At 33.8% G+C, this 13,117-nt stretch overlaps 1 protein-coding gene across 1 annotated transcript in view; it reads left to right on the top strand.

Moving 5' to 3' along the window:
* Positions 1-13,117, top strand: part of LOC149409491 (nephrin-like) — a 410,217-nt gene that overhangs the window by 117,535 nt on the left and 279,565 nt on the right. The window lies entirely within an intron of this gene.

Here is a 13,117-nt window from a genome sequence, read left to right as displayed (position 1 = left end):
GGAACTGTTGTAAAGAGTGAACTATGGCATTCACTATTAGAGAACTGTTGTGAAAAGAGAACAATGGCATTCCCTATTAGTGAACTGTTGTGAAGGAGATAGCTAAGATGAAAGTTAGGAAGTACATGAGTTTTCAGATTTTAGACAAAAGATTACAAATTTTAGGTACATGTAGGTTTAAAAAGGGCATGGAGGCAGATTTGCTATTTTGTGACATGCGTCAAACAATATTTGCTAAACTATCTATAAGTGACGTTGAAAATATAAAATATACGCGTTACCTTAGAATTTTTGTCCCTCTTGCTTTTTAAATAAAATAAAAATATTAGCCACCAACATAGCCATGCCAAAACATAGTTTTCAAAATTCACAATCGTTCCCTATAACAATGTTCCAGTCAAAAACAGTAAGAAGTTATTTCGTTCGCTTTCTGTTAAAAGTGGGTTTTAAACAAAACAAAAAAACGACACCTGCGCTGCAAATTATCGTAAGTTTATTATCAGTTAAGTAGATTGCATTTATTTAAGACAAGTTTTTTTCCAAGACAAACAAGATTGGACTTATAATAGCGCCTTGTGGAACTCCGTACCTTCATTTTTATGGACTATATATTTTCGTTTTTGATATTTTTATTATCTTTACTGCGTAATGTCTTTAAAATAATCAATAGATCATTATTCAACGATAACATATTATTACAGATCACAGACATACCACATGACAACCCAACAAAGTCGTTTGATGTAAGTTCAATACGATAGAGATGTCAAGTTTGGAATCCTGACACATGACACCTCATCTGGGATCTACATCTTGTTAGTACAGCAAGCATTCTATTATTGGGACACGCTCAATACAGATTCCAACAAGCCTTCTGATTGCAGGGATGAAAGAATGTTGTGGATTGCCGTAATTACACATTCGTAGATAATAACTAAACTGATATGCTTGCTTTTGATAAACTTTTTAAAACTTCTAAAAATGTCACCCATAAAAAAATGTTTTTTTTTTTAAATTACTATTTTTATTAATAAATGTATTTAAAAATACATACATATTTTTTTGGTTTTTCTGAAGAAGATTGAACATTCCTCCCCAGAGACTGGAGTCAATCGCTCTAACAACTGATTCAAGAAAGGACCGACGTTTATTTTGTACATTAACTGTTGTTTTTTCATCCAAATTCAGATAAATGAACATATATCTGCGTGTGTTAGCGTGATTTAAATTGATATAGTGCATTTTCATCGACAACGAGTCTATCCGCCGAGTATCAGCTCAACATATGGGGAACAGTAAACTCTCACAGTTTTTGGCAATTCGATGTAAAACTACAGAATTGGTTTTACCTTAACTGTTAAAGGCATTCTGAGGATGAAAAGGCTTGCGACAGAATAAACGCCGAAAAGAATTTATAATTTAAGGCAAATTTAAGGAAACTAAATTAATGGAGGAGTGAATGCGGTTGGCGCTAACAAAGAATCATCCAATTGTATTGGAAATAAAATAATTATTTCAAATATCTGAGTCCACAAAATCGTAGCCCGCAGTTAACTATGTAGATCTAATCAATTATCCTGAGATTATACCATTTTCGAAACCAGTTTTAAACAGATATGAATTGGATTAAAGGTTAATTTTGTTGGATTATATTTTTATTAATTTACGCAGTGGGAAGTTTAAAGTTGTTTTTGTTCATTAGGACTTGATTGTTTTGAACTGACAGTTTGTAAGAAAATTAATTCGACTTCTTTATTAATGAAAATAATAAATTGCTAATCGAATTTTTTGTCATCGTTAGTGGACAGAAGGTATTTATATTTTTTATTTAAAAAGTATATAATATATACCTTTATATAATACATACCTGTATGTGCATAGCATTCCGAAAAGTTAAGAAACTCATTGAGAGATTATAATATTTGCAGTACGGTAGATTTAAACTATCTAACTAACTAAACATCGAGCCGAATATCAACAGGGGTAGGCAGAGAAAACGGACCGCCAAGCAACTCGATCCTGGTACACACTCCTTGCTTTCTTCACATTCATACATCGTCTCATACATACTCTTCTATTATTCTGACTTTTGACATGGCCCGACTCAAAATATCTGTTTCACTTCTTTGCGTCCCAGACTTCTGCTATCCTTACACTCCTCTCCGCGTTCATTCGTTCTACTTGCCCAAACCATCTAAGCGTCCATTTTTTAATCTTACTCATTACGCTTACATCAGCCTTGTATTCTTTGCAGATCTCCATATTTCTCACACGATACATGTATTATACCAAAACCAAATAGGGCGTAGGTTTACAAAAAAAACTTCTCAGTTAGAAGTAAAGGCAACTGGAGTGCCGCAAGGTTTTGAAAGAATGCCTTCCTTATTTGAACTATAATTGAGTCATCCAGTATTATCTGCTTGGTTGACTATCTCCCCACAGATCTCCAGCCTAAGCTTGCCTCAAGACGTATGGAGATGTTTGAAGATAAAGTGTACCTTATAATGCCCCAGACAGGATGGACTGCGCACGGTTTAATAGGGAGCTGATTATTGATTATACCACCTGTTCTCTCAGGATCGCAAAAGAGTCTAAGCAAGTCCGGAGCTAGTGGGATTATAACATTTCTAGTAGTAATAGGTATTCCTAGTAGTTATGTTACGAGACTGAAAGTAGTTGGGGGGAAAGAGGAAGGTAAGGAAGTAGCTGACATTCAGATTTGGTCAACAAACACAATTAATACCATTTCAAGCAATATTTTTACTATAAATTGTGATTTTTCACCAGTGAGATACCTACAGAAAGTATGAAAGACTCTGCTTTTTTTAACATTTGTCATATGCGCATTTCACTGAAATCGGATGACATCGGGTGAAATAAATGTTGGTCCTACCCTACTGTTATTATTATCAAGTTTTGTTAGTATTTTATAGTTTATTATTTTGAGAGCTACGTCGGTTGGTTTTAGAGAGATTTATTATTATTTTCGGTATGCCGATTTTCTTAGAAAACCAGTTTTGTTAGGGTCTTACCGTTAACTTTTACCCCCCCCTCTCCTTTAATGGTGACAGGCTTGACGGGACATTTGTTATTACCTGTTTAAGAATTTGGAACTAAAAGGGTTTTGTAAATCCCTGAATTGTAAGTAATTATATTTTGGGTTTCTTGAAAATGCCATGGAGCGGAAAATAGATCATTTGTGCTTATAAAATTGATTTTTGTGGTTTAAAGCCAATGAATCCACCTACATTTTGCCGTTCATTCCATATTTTTAGGTTCTATAAATATGGCAGATCAAGCGACAAGCGATCTCTCAAAACGTTTTTTCAAAATGGCAAAATATGCCAAAAAATCGCTCCAGTGGTAAGGACTAAGGACAAGCCTGTGTTGAGGTTATAATTTATAGATTTATGAAAATGGTACAAAAATTATATATTGAAAGAAGAATATTGTTATATTAATGTTTTTACAAAATACCTACTAAGCTAATTCCAGCCAATTCAATATAACCCTTGGGACCTTCCAAGACCCAAACAGTCCCATATGCCGAGCGCGCATTATACTCTCCTAAGACCATATTTGTCCCAGAACGACCGCACATTATTAAAATGCATATATCTCTCTTCCTCTCATCTTAAAATTAATTATTTCTTTTATGTCAGAAAGAGAACGAAATAGTGCTTGTTATTGACTTTGAAAAAATGGAAGCTTGTAGAAGGTTCGATCCATGCAAATCAACAACGTCTCAAGGGATAATCTAGTAAACATGTAGGGTGACCATGTGTTGATATTTGTTTGTAAAAAAATATAATAAACCATTGATTTAACGTGGACCAAAATGAAAAGAAAAAAAAAGTTTTACATTATGCTATTAATTTTAAAAAGGCCAAGGATGAAAAAAAATACATGTACAACATATAATGCCATTAATTTAAAAAAGACAAAGATGAAAAAAGATTTAGGTAGGTACTTTAAATAAAAATAAAACCAAAACAAATACGAATACACTGAATAATTTTTATAATTTATTTTAGCCTTTTCATCACGATGCATCACGTCGTGTAACATTTGGAATCGGGCGGCTTACAATATCACTCCCCATGTAGATCGTGATAAGGTTGAAATTCCCCCCTAACACCAACCACCTGTTTTGATTTGTGCAAAAAAAGTTCAGGCACAGATATTAAAATGATTTCTGATCATTTACTAATGAATTTAATTTGCCACATTACAAAATAAAACTATATCCGAAAAAGGTTTCGTAAGTAGGAGATTGTTCACTTTAAACCAGCTTTAGAGGCGTGATACTTTAGTTTGCTCTAGGCTTAAAAAGAATGCTCGATTGATGATTTTAATATATTTTTATATTGAAATAACTTTTGAAGGTTTTACCAATCAATTTCTTGTCCTGTTTTATGTGTCGTTTAGATTTATTAGTGTTTTTCTTCTTCTTTAATAAAACATATTTCTTAAAACACATGTTTTTACATTACTTCGCAGAGAAGTTTGCTTGGAGTCAACTTTACAAGACTTGGCGGGAATTCCAAGGAAAAACTAATTCAGCTTGTTGACGAATTAACTTTTATTACCCCACTTCCTTATTAAATCTTGCAGACTAAACTTAGTTAACTCCCTCACCTTCCTCTTCCCCAACTCCTTGCCCTCCTTACGAATCCATCTTCAGCATCACAACATACCCTAATTGGGGATGCCATAGTCTCACTAGCTCCAGATGTTAGGATGCTTCAAACTCCGTAGTATTTCGTAACTATTAATCAACGATCAGAACAATTTTGAATATTACATTTTAATGTTGCATGTACTCGGCCCGTTCAGCTTAAGACCAATTTGTGATCGGCTGTCATGTAGTACAACACGAATGTTAAGTCAATTTTACTGCCTATATGTTTTTCTCCGCGTGAAATTCATGTAATTTTTGCTTTGAAAATATATAAGCAATCCAGATTTAATCACCGATCGCAGCTAAAGCTATTCCAAACAAACGAATGGTGTTTTACAAGATCCAATTTCGGTATGGATTCGGGATGAAAAAAGACGTGTTCTATTTGGGTACCGATTTTCGTACATTTTAAGATTTGACATCTGTCGTCTGTCGTTGTTTTACGTAACTATAAAGTGTGAAAATGTTGCGTGTTTATTTCGTTTTACATTTAAAATATTGATAAAAAAAATTCTATAACATGCATTTAATACTGATTGTGAAAGTGTATTACTGTTCGGTATTGCGAATTCTGCATGTATTTTTCATGATTTATTGACGGCAACGACAAATTCTAATGAGAGATGATTTCATGTGGTCTATGGTTATGTTCAAGGTGTTGCCATTTTTGACGATTTTGATTCCATCCCAAAATATTATTTTTTATCTGTGTGAGTTCGTAAGTATGAAAATAACGATCGCGTAAAGCAAAGATTTTCATTTGTTGTTCGGTATGAAAAAGTACCAATCGCTCCCAACTGCCTGGAGCCAGTGAGCCTATGGCATTCCCAATTGGGGTATGTTGCGAGTATGCATGTAGTGGGGAGGGGATGGAGATGGGAAAAAAGAAGGTGGGGAAGTACCTGGCTATTCAGATCTGGTCACAAAAATCAGCTAGAAACATTTCAAGCAAAGTTTAAATTATGAATTGTTGTCTTGCACCAGAGTGATTATGAGAGTATTTGTCACTCCAAAGAAGCAAAGTTAGCAGAACACAATGGAGTTCTGGTACCTACCCTGATGTATGGAAGTGAGGCATGGAACTGGCAGAGAAAGGATGAAAGTAGATTCAAATGAGATCCCTGAGGCTTATGTGTGGTAAAACCATGTATGATCGTGTGAGGAATGTGGAGATCCGCAAAGAGTGCAAATCTGATGTAAGCGTAATGAGTAAGATTAAGAAATAGACGCTTAGATGGTTTGGACATGTAGAGCGAATGAGCGAAGAAAGGAGTGTGAAGAGGATATATGATGCAAATGCGAATGGTAGCAAGAGTCGGGGACGCCCGAGGAAGACATGGCACGATCAAGTGAATCAGATACTCGAGTCGGGTTATGTCAAGAGTCAGAATAATAAAAGATGAGACGACGTATGAATGTGAATGAGGCAAGAAGTGTATTCCAAGACCGCGTTGTTTGGCAGTCCGTCGTCTCTGCCTACTCCTGCGGGGAAACGGCGTGATGGTTAGTTACTCACCTTATTTTATTTAAAAGATTACATTGTGAAATAACACAAATAATACTTACTATTTTAATAAACTCTTATTATTATTATTATTAAACCCGCGACCCCCGGATTGCTAGTTGAGAAATGACTCTATCTACATTAGAGATTTATCTAGGTATATTTTACTGGTCATGTCAAGTGCATTGTTTTTTTAACGACCAATCCTGGAATGCATACCTAGCACCCATCCTTATGACCTGATAGATAATTCACCAAGCATGAAATACACAGCCCTATCATATTTGATATCTGAGTAGTAATTTATCTTACAGATTAAACTATTAAACGGTAACAGATTTAAACTCTTTGATAAGTGTAATGCGCATAAATGCGGAACAAATCGAATTAGTATAACTAGGATTATCGTATATTAGAACGCCTCTTCTAAATTCAAACCTTATTACAAAATTGGGAATAAGTAGAAAATAGTATAAAAAAATCGATCGTTCTTAATTTGAAAATAAATTGAAGTGTCTCATAAAACTCCATCCCACGAATCTACTCAGAAAATACGTAATTGGGCTGATCTTATTATCCTTGTTTAGAGTTTAGTCAATTTGTATTATAACAACTTTAAAATCGAGGCCATTTATTTCTTGTTAGTTAGCTTAACATGTTTCTGCCTACGTTCTAATTAAATTATTTATAAAGGAAACGGTTTAAATTCCTCTTTTGATTAAGACATTAAAATCGATAATTTTATTCAATGTTTGATTAATGTTTCCGGCGCTACGCGATCTAATACGTCTCGATAATTATTAAATTGACAATAAATAGAATAGGGTACAAAAACTACACACCAGGAAATGCATTTAAAGCTCTGATTATAAACTTGAAATTATATTATCACAGTTTAATAAATTTTTATTTTTTTATTTTTACAATATTTTTTTTACATTTCAAAGTTTTCCAGTAATATTGGCCTCACTGGGTGGCTTGCCCGTGCTGAGGCCTTCATTTTATAATATGAAAATATAATCTACATAATACATTTAAAGAGAAAATAATACATTTAATATATAATCTTGTGTGTTTGTGAGTGATGTGTGTTTATATTGGTTTTGTGTGTTACGTGTAGGTTTTTTTTTTTTTTTAAGCTATGACATTTTGGTAATATTGTCTTTTTTGTTCTTTAATCCATTTTGTAATTTTGTGTGTAAATTTATTTTTACTTTCATCAATTTTAATTTCTAGTTTTACACTGTTGAATGCTTTTATAGCATGGTATTGGTAGTGTCTTTGTCCAAAGCTCGAATTTACTGTCGGAGTTTTTATGTTTTCTTTGTACGCTTGTCATACTGGTCTGTTAGTGTTATTTTGTGTATGTTGAAATTGATTTTTTTTGTCAAAAATGTAGTTTAGTAGTGTTTTAACGTATAATTGGCGTATATCTAGTACGTCACAGCTGTTTTGGTCTGTATCAGTCAGTCTATGTTATTTTAGTATTACCTTTAACATCGTTTTCTGTGCGTTTTCTATGTAATTGATAGCCGAATTTGTTGCTCCTCCCCAAGCAATAATTCCATATTCTATTATTGTTTTCAATATTTTGTTACTACAAAATATATTGTTTTCAATTGTTTTATTTTATATATGGTTCTTATGTTAAGGAAATGTGCATTGTTTTGAGAAGTTTATTTATGATTTGTTTGATGTGGGGTATCCATCTAAGATATCCATCTAATTATATGTAAATCATGTAGTTAATAGCCAGAAAAGGTAGAATTTAACTTTTGTATTTTAATTATTTATTTACGGTACATTTTCATACACAGAATAAATCTTTTTTACCTAAAAAGATTACAAAACAATCATACAGCATACATATACTAATATGATTCAATTTAACTAACAATGAGGTTTTGCAAACTTGTAACTGTTTTCTAGATTTGTTAAATACTTTTTTGTAAGTTCCTTCGGTGCTATTAAAATTATATTTTGCATATTGGTTATTAAAATTATTGTTGCAGTGAAAAATATTTTTATTTCGTGTGAAGTTAATGTCAGGAACATGACATGAAATCAATTTCAATAATGCAAGACTGTCTGTTTAGAGATAAAAATGTCAGGAACATGACATGAAATCAATTGCAATAATGCAGGACTGTCTGTTTAGAGATAAAAATGTCAGGAACATGACATGAAATCAATTGCAATAATGCAGGACTGTCTGTTTAGAGATAAAAATGTCAGGAACATGACATGAAATCAATTGCAATAATGCAGGACTGTCTGTTTAGAGATAAAAATGTCAGGAACATGACATGAAATCAATTGCAATAATGCAGGACTGTCTGTTTAGAGATAAAAATGTCAGGAACATGACATGAAATCAATTGCAATAATGCAGGACTGTCTGTTTAGAGATAAAAATGTCAGGAACATGACATGAAATCAATTGCAATAATGCAGGACTGTCTGTTTAGAGATAAAAATGTCAGGAACATGACATGAAATCAATTGCAATAATGCAGGACTGTCTGTTTAGAGATAAAAATGTCAGGAACATGACATGAAATCAATTGCAATAATGCAGGGCTGTCTGTTTAAAGAGAAAAATGACATCAGATACCAATATTCTGTCGGGCAGCTTTATTAATTTTATTGGCAGCTTTATTAGCTTTATTGTAATAAAACAATGTACACTCCTCTTCCAGCCACAAGCTAATGCTTCTATGGAAGAGGAGTCTTGAAATATTTGATCATTTATTGTAACAAATAAACAAAAATTTACTTATATAATAAATATAATAATAAAAAAAAAGTAGACAGTTATACTTCTTAAAATATAAAAATTCTGCTTGCGTATTTTTGTACTCGCAAAACTCGAAAATTAGTCGACCGATATCGCTTAAAAATTCAAAGTTTGTTCTTATCAGTGCCAGGAGTGTTTAGAGAGTAGTTTGGATGGTAGGAGAAGTCGGGGACGCCCGAGGAATACTTAACGCTTATCTCTGCACCGTAAGGCGATACAGAGTGGAATTGAAGAAGATTGTAGTTTTTTAAGACTAACCTTGTGGTTTACAGTATTGAATGGTGGAAAAAGTCGGAGACGCCCGAGAAAGACATTAGATATAGCGAAACATTGCGGGGTCCACTAGTGGTTTATATTTTCAGTGAGAACATAATTTAATAAGTCAATTATTTCAATTTTTTCAATAGAATCTGAGTGAACCTTATAATGCGGTGAACAAATACCAAACTATCAATATACAAAAACACGTTTGAAACCTTTACTAACTTGTAACGATTATTCATTTTTAGTTTAAAGCTGCTCTGCTGGTGTAAGTAAATACCAGGTGGTTAGGAATCCTTCCACGTTTCAAGCACCCTGTAGGTACCGCAATATATAATGAGGGTAAAGGCTGTACAGGATGATCTAGCTTGTAAAGTGCATAGACAAGAGTAATCCAGAAGATCTAGTAGTTAATTATTTCAAGTTAAACTAAACATTGATGGCCAGATCTGAGTAGCCTGGAAGCTCCCAACCTTCCTCTTCCTTTCCTCCTTCCTTCAGGCCCACAACACACCTCAATTGGGGATATCTTAGTCCTACTTTCTTTGGACAGATGGGAACAGAAGGGACTCTAGTAAAAATAATAACCTCACGCTTAAAAACTAACGCTAGGGAAGTAATAAGGTATTTTACAGATTGATAGAAAACATTTTATTTTTAAATATTTGCATAATGTGGTGAGATTAATTCTTGTTTTTTGATAGCTCATACGGAGAAGATATTTCATTAACCAGTTTGGGCCTAGGAGTCTAATGGTTTTATGCAAATTGGGGAGCGTTTTTACAAAACTCGATAAATGCTGTACCCAGTTTCACATGTTCCGTGTTTTTTTAACTTGTTTAAATATATCTATTTGAATTTCATTTCTGTTTTTGGTAATGAATGATTGCAACTCTATGAGGTAGAAATCCCACTTTACGACAACCGATCGAGCTAAAACTCGGCAGATAGAGTCGTTGTCGTTGATAATAATCATCTTTTGATAGTAATCAACACACGCGAATATGTACGCATTTCACTAAAATCGGTTGACATTACAGCAGTTAATACACAATATAGCTCAGATAAATCTCGTTCCTATCCGATTGGAATTTGGTGTGGTTGCTAGAGTCATCGATTCCAGTTCCTGGGGATGAAGGTTCAATCGTCAGTCAAACTAATTAAATTTTTTATGTTTTAAAAAATATTCCAAAATAATGTTGTATTTAAAAAAATTTTAATTTTTTTTTGTTGCTACTAAAGCGTTTGTGAAAATTAGTTACGCTTCATGAATTAATGTTAAATTTACATTTTCTGAGTTTTATTACCTATACAAATATATTGCAAAAAAAAACAAATCTTCCCGGAAAATACTGACCATGAGGTGATTTTCCAATGAAAACGTCGCTGTATGAACAACTAAATATATATATAAAAATAATAATCCAAATAATTATTGCGGTATGCAGTAACAGAGCAATGCACGCCACCGGTAAGCGCCCCTTTCTTAATCTCATTCATAAAGCTTACATCGGCTTCGCATTCTTTCTAACTAACTAACCATCACGCCGTTTCCCCACAGGGGTAGGCAACAAGGACGGACCGCCAAACAACTCGACCTTGGCAAACACTACTTGCCTCATTCACATTCATACATCGTCTCTTACATACTCTTCTGTTATTCCGACTCTTGACATGGCACTACTCAAGTATCTGGTCCACTTGATCGTGCCATGTCCACCTCGGGCGTCTCCGACTTTTTCTACCATTTATTACACTCCTTTCTTCGTTAATTCGCTCCACATACCCAAACCATCTAAACGTCCCTTTCTTAATCTTACTCATTACATCCTACATCACCCTTTCATTATTTGCGAATCCCCACATTTCTAACACGATCATATATGGTTTTACCACACATACGCCTCAGGGATCTCATTTCTACAGCATTCAGTCTGCTTTCGTCCTTCCTCGGCCAGTTCCATCCCTCACTGCCATACATTAGGGTATGTACCAGCACTCCATTGTGGACCGCTATCTTCGCTTCCATGGAGATTTTTTGTTACCGCCAACTGCGTTCAGTCCTCCATTAATGAAGTTTCCTGAATTTACAGTTCTATAATCTCTGTCAGCATTTCCACCCCCCGTAAACATACTTCCCAAATACACAAGCTTATCCAAGAATTCATCATTCACAATTCTTATAATCTTACGGATATTTATTCCGGTTCACCCTATATCTTCGTACAAAATATCCAGTCTGAAATCTGTTTAGCCCCAACCACCGGGTGATTAAGACATATATCTGACGTAACTTTCTCATCCGTCTGTGTCTCCGCCAGGGCATGCGGTGTTCCCCAACCCAACCTTCACGGGGAAGTATTTAATGTTCCAGCATTCCTTGTAGTGACTTATTGCTGGAAACGTAAAACGTACTACGGTTCTATTCCACACACACTGGGAGAAGTTACCAGTTACCACAGGATAGTTATGTTTCGGCCACACATATCGAGTACGCTTTTGCTATATGGGCCGCATTCCGACATTACGGGTTCCATCGTTGAGTGGTCACGATCCTTGGCGCCAGTGGCGGCTGGTGACTTTTGGGTGTAATAGAGTGCTAACATTACAAAAATGGCATTATTGATGTTCTTGTAGCCGAAAATATTTTTTTATTTTTTTTTTAATTTCGATTTTTTGTATGAAGATTTTCAGGAAATCCGTACAACTGAAATTTCCTGAAATTTTTCATATAAAAAAATCGAGTTTTTGAAATCAAAACTTCAGAACTCAGATTAAGGGTCTAATTTTCCTTGATCTGTAGGTAGTTAACTAGGTTTTACCCCAACCAATAGTCCTACTAATCCTGGGAATATCTCATCTCTTTAACTAAAAGATAAAAACGAATTATATAAACACATTAAGAAAGTTGATCTTAGATCCATTTGCCTTGCCTGTCGCGTAAAACTAAATATTTAGCTTTTTTTTTTTTTTATTATCAATATAAAGTTTTTTTACAGATTTATTTTTTCGAAGTCTGTCTCACTAGGATAAACCTGTGTCCAGACAGACGTATTTGATACATGAATTAATGTTTACATATTTTTTGATACATAATGACATTAAATGACATTGTGAAAAAGATACAAAATAATAAATAATAATAATAAATGATAACATTTTACTAACATTTTAAAAGGACCTGACATAACAATGGAAATATATTTACAATGGATCTTCGGAATGCATTCGAAAATCGCAAATTTTATTTGGGTTCTTTATTAAGGTTCAATATTAGCGTTGCTCTTGTAGAAACAGCACCCTTGCAATTATTATACTCCGGTTGGGTCATAAACTCGGACACTTGAATGCAATAATTTTTGAGAGATTAAAAAAAAATGAACATAAAATAACCAAGGGCTTTGGGGAGTAGGTACTTAGGGGTATTGATCAATGCAAACGAACCAACACTTAAACATAGATTTTACAATGAGAAATTATTTTTAATCCTAAAATTCGTAACACCATTGAAGGACATTGTATTTATAAAAATACTAGGCCGTTAGTCAATTTATTTGGGGAATCGGAACTTACATATTTGCGCAGATGGGAGAAAAATAATGTTTTTATTGTAATCTTAGTAAGAAACGGTGCGAAAATATCTTAAGACTAAATTATTTACAATATTTACTGTCGCATTCATTCTGAAATGAACAGTTGTGTTTTATATTTATGAATGTAAGGGAGTATTGTTTCAGAATGTAGTTGTTTAATTGACTTACAGAGACTTTCAGTATAATGTACGTTGTTGTTTTCCGGTTTTAATTAGTGAATTTAGAATATTTTCAATATAAACCAACGTTTGTGATATTAATAATCTTTAACTTCCTCCTTA

The sequence above is a fragment of the Hesperophylax consimilis genome, chromosome 30 (assembly GCF_061612785.1).
Source record: "Hesperophylax consimilis isolate HC1 chromosome 30, BYU_Hcon_1.0, whole genome shotgun sequence".
Classification (NCBI taxonomy): domain Eukaryota; kingdom Metazoa; phylum Arthropoda; class Insecta; order Trichoptera; family Limnephilidae; genus Hesperophylax; species Hesperophylax consimilis.
This window is presented reverse-complemented; position numbering and strand designations above follow the sequence as displayed.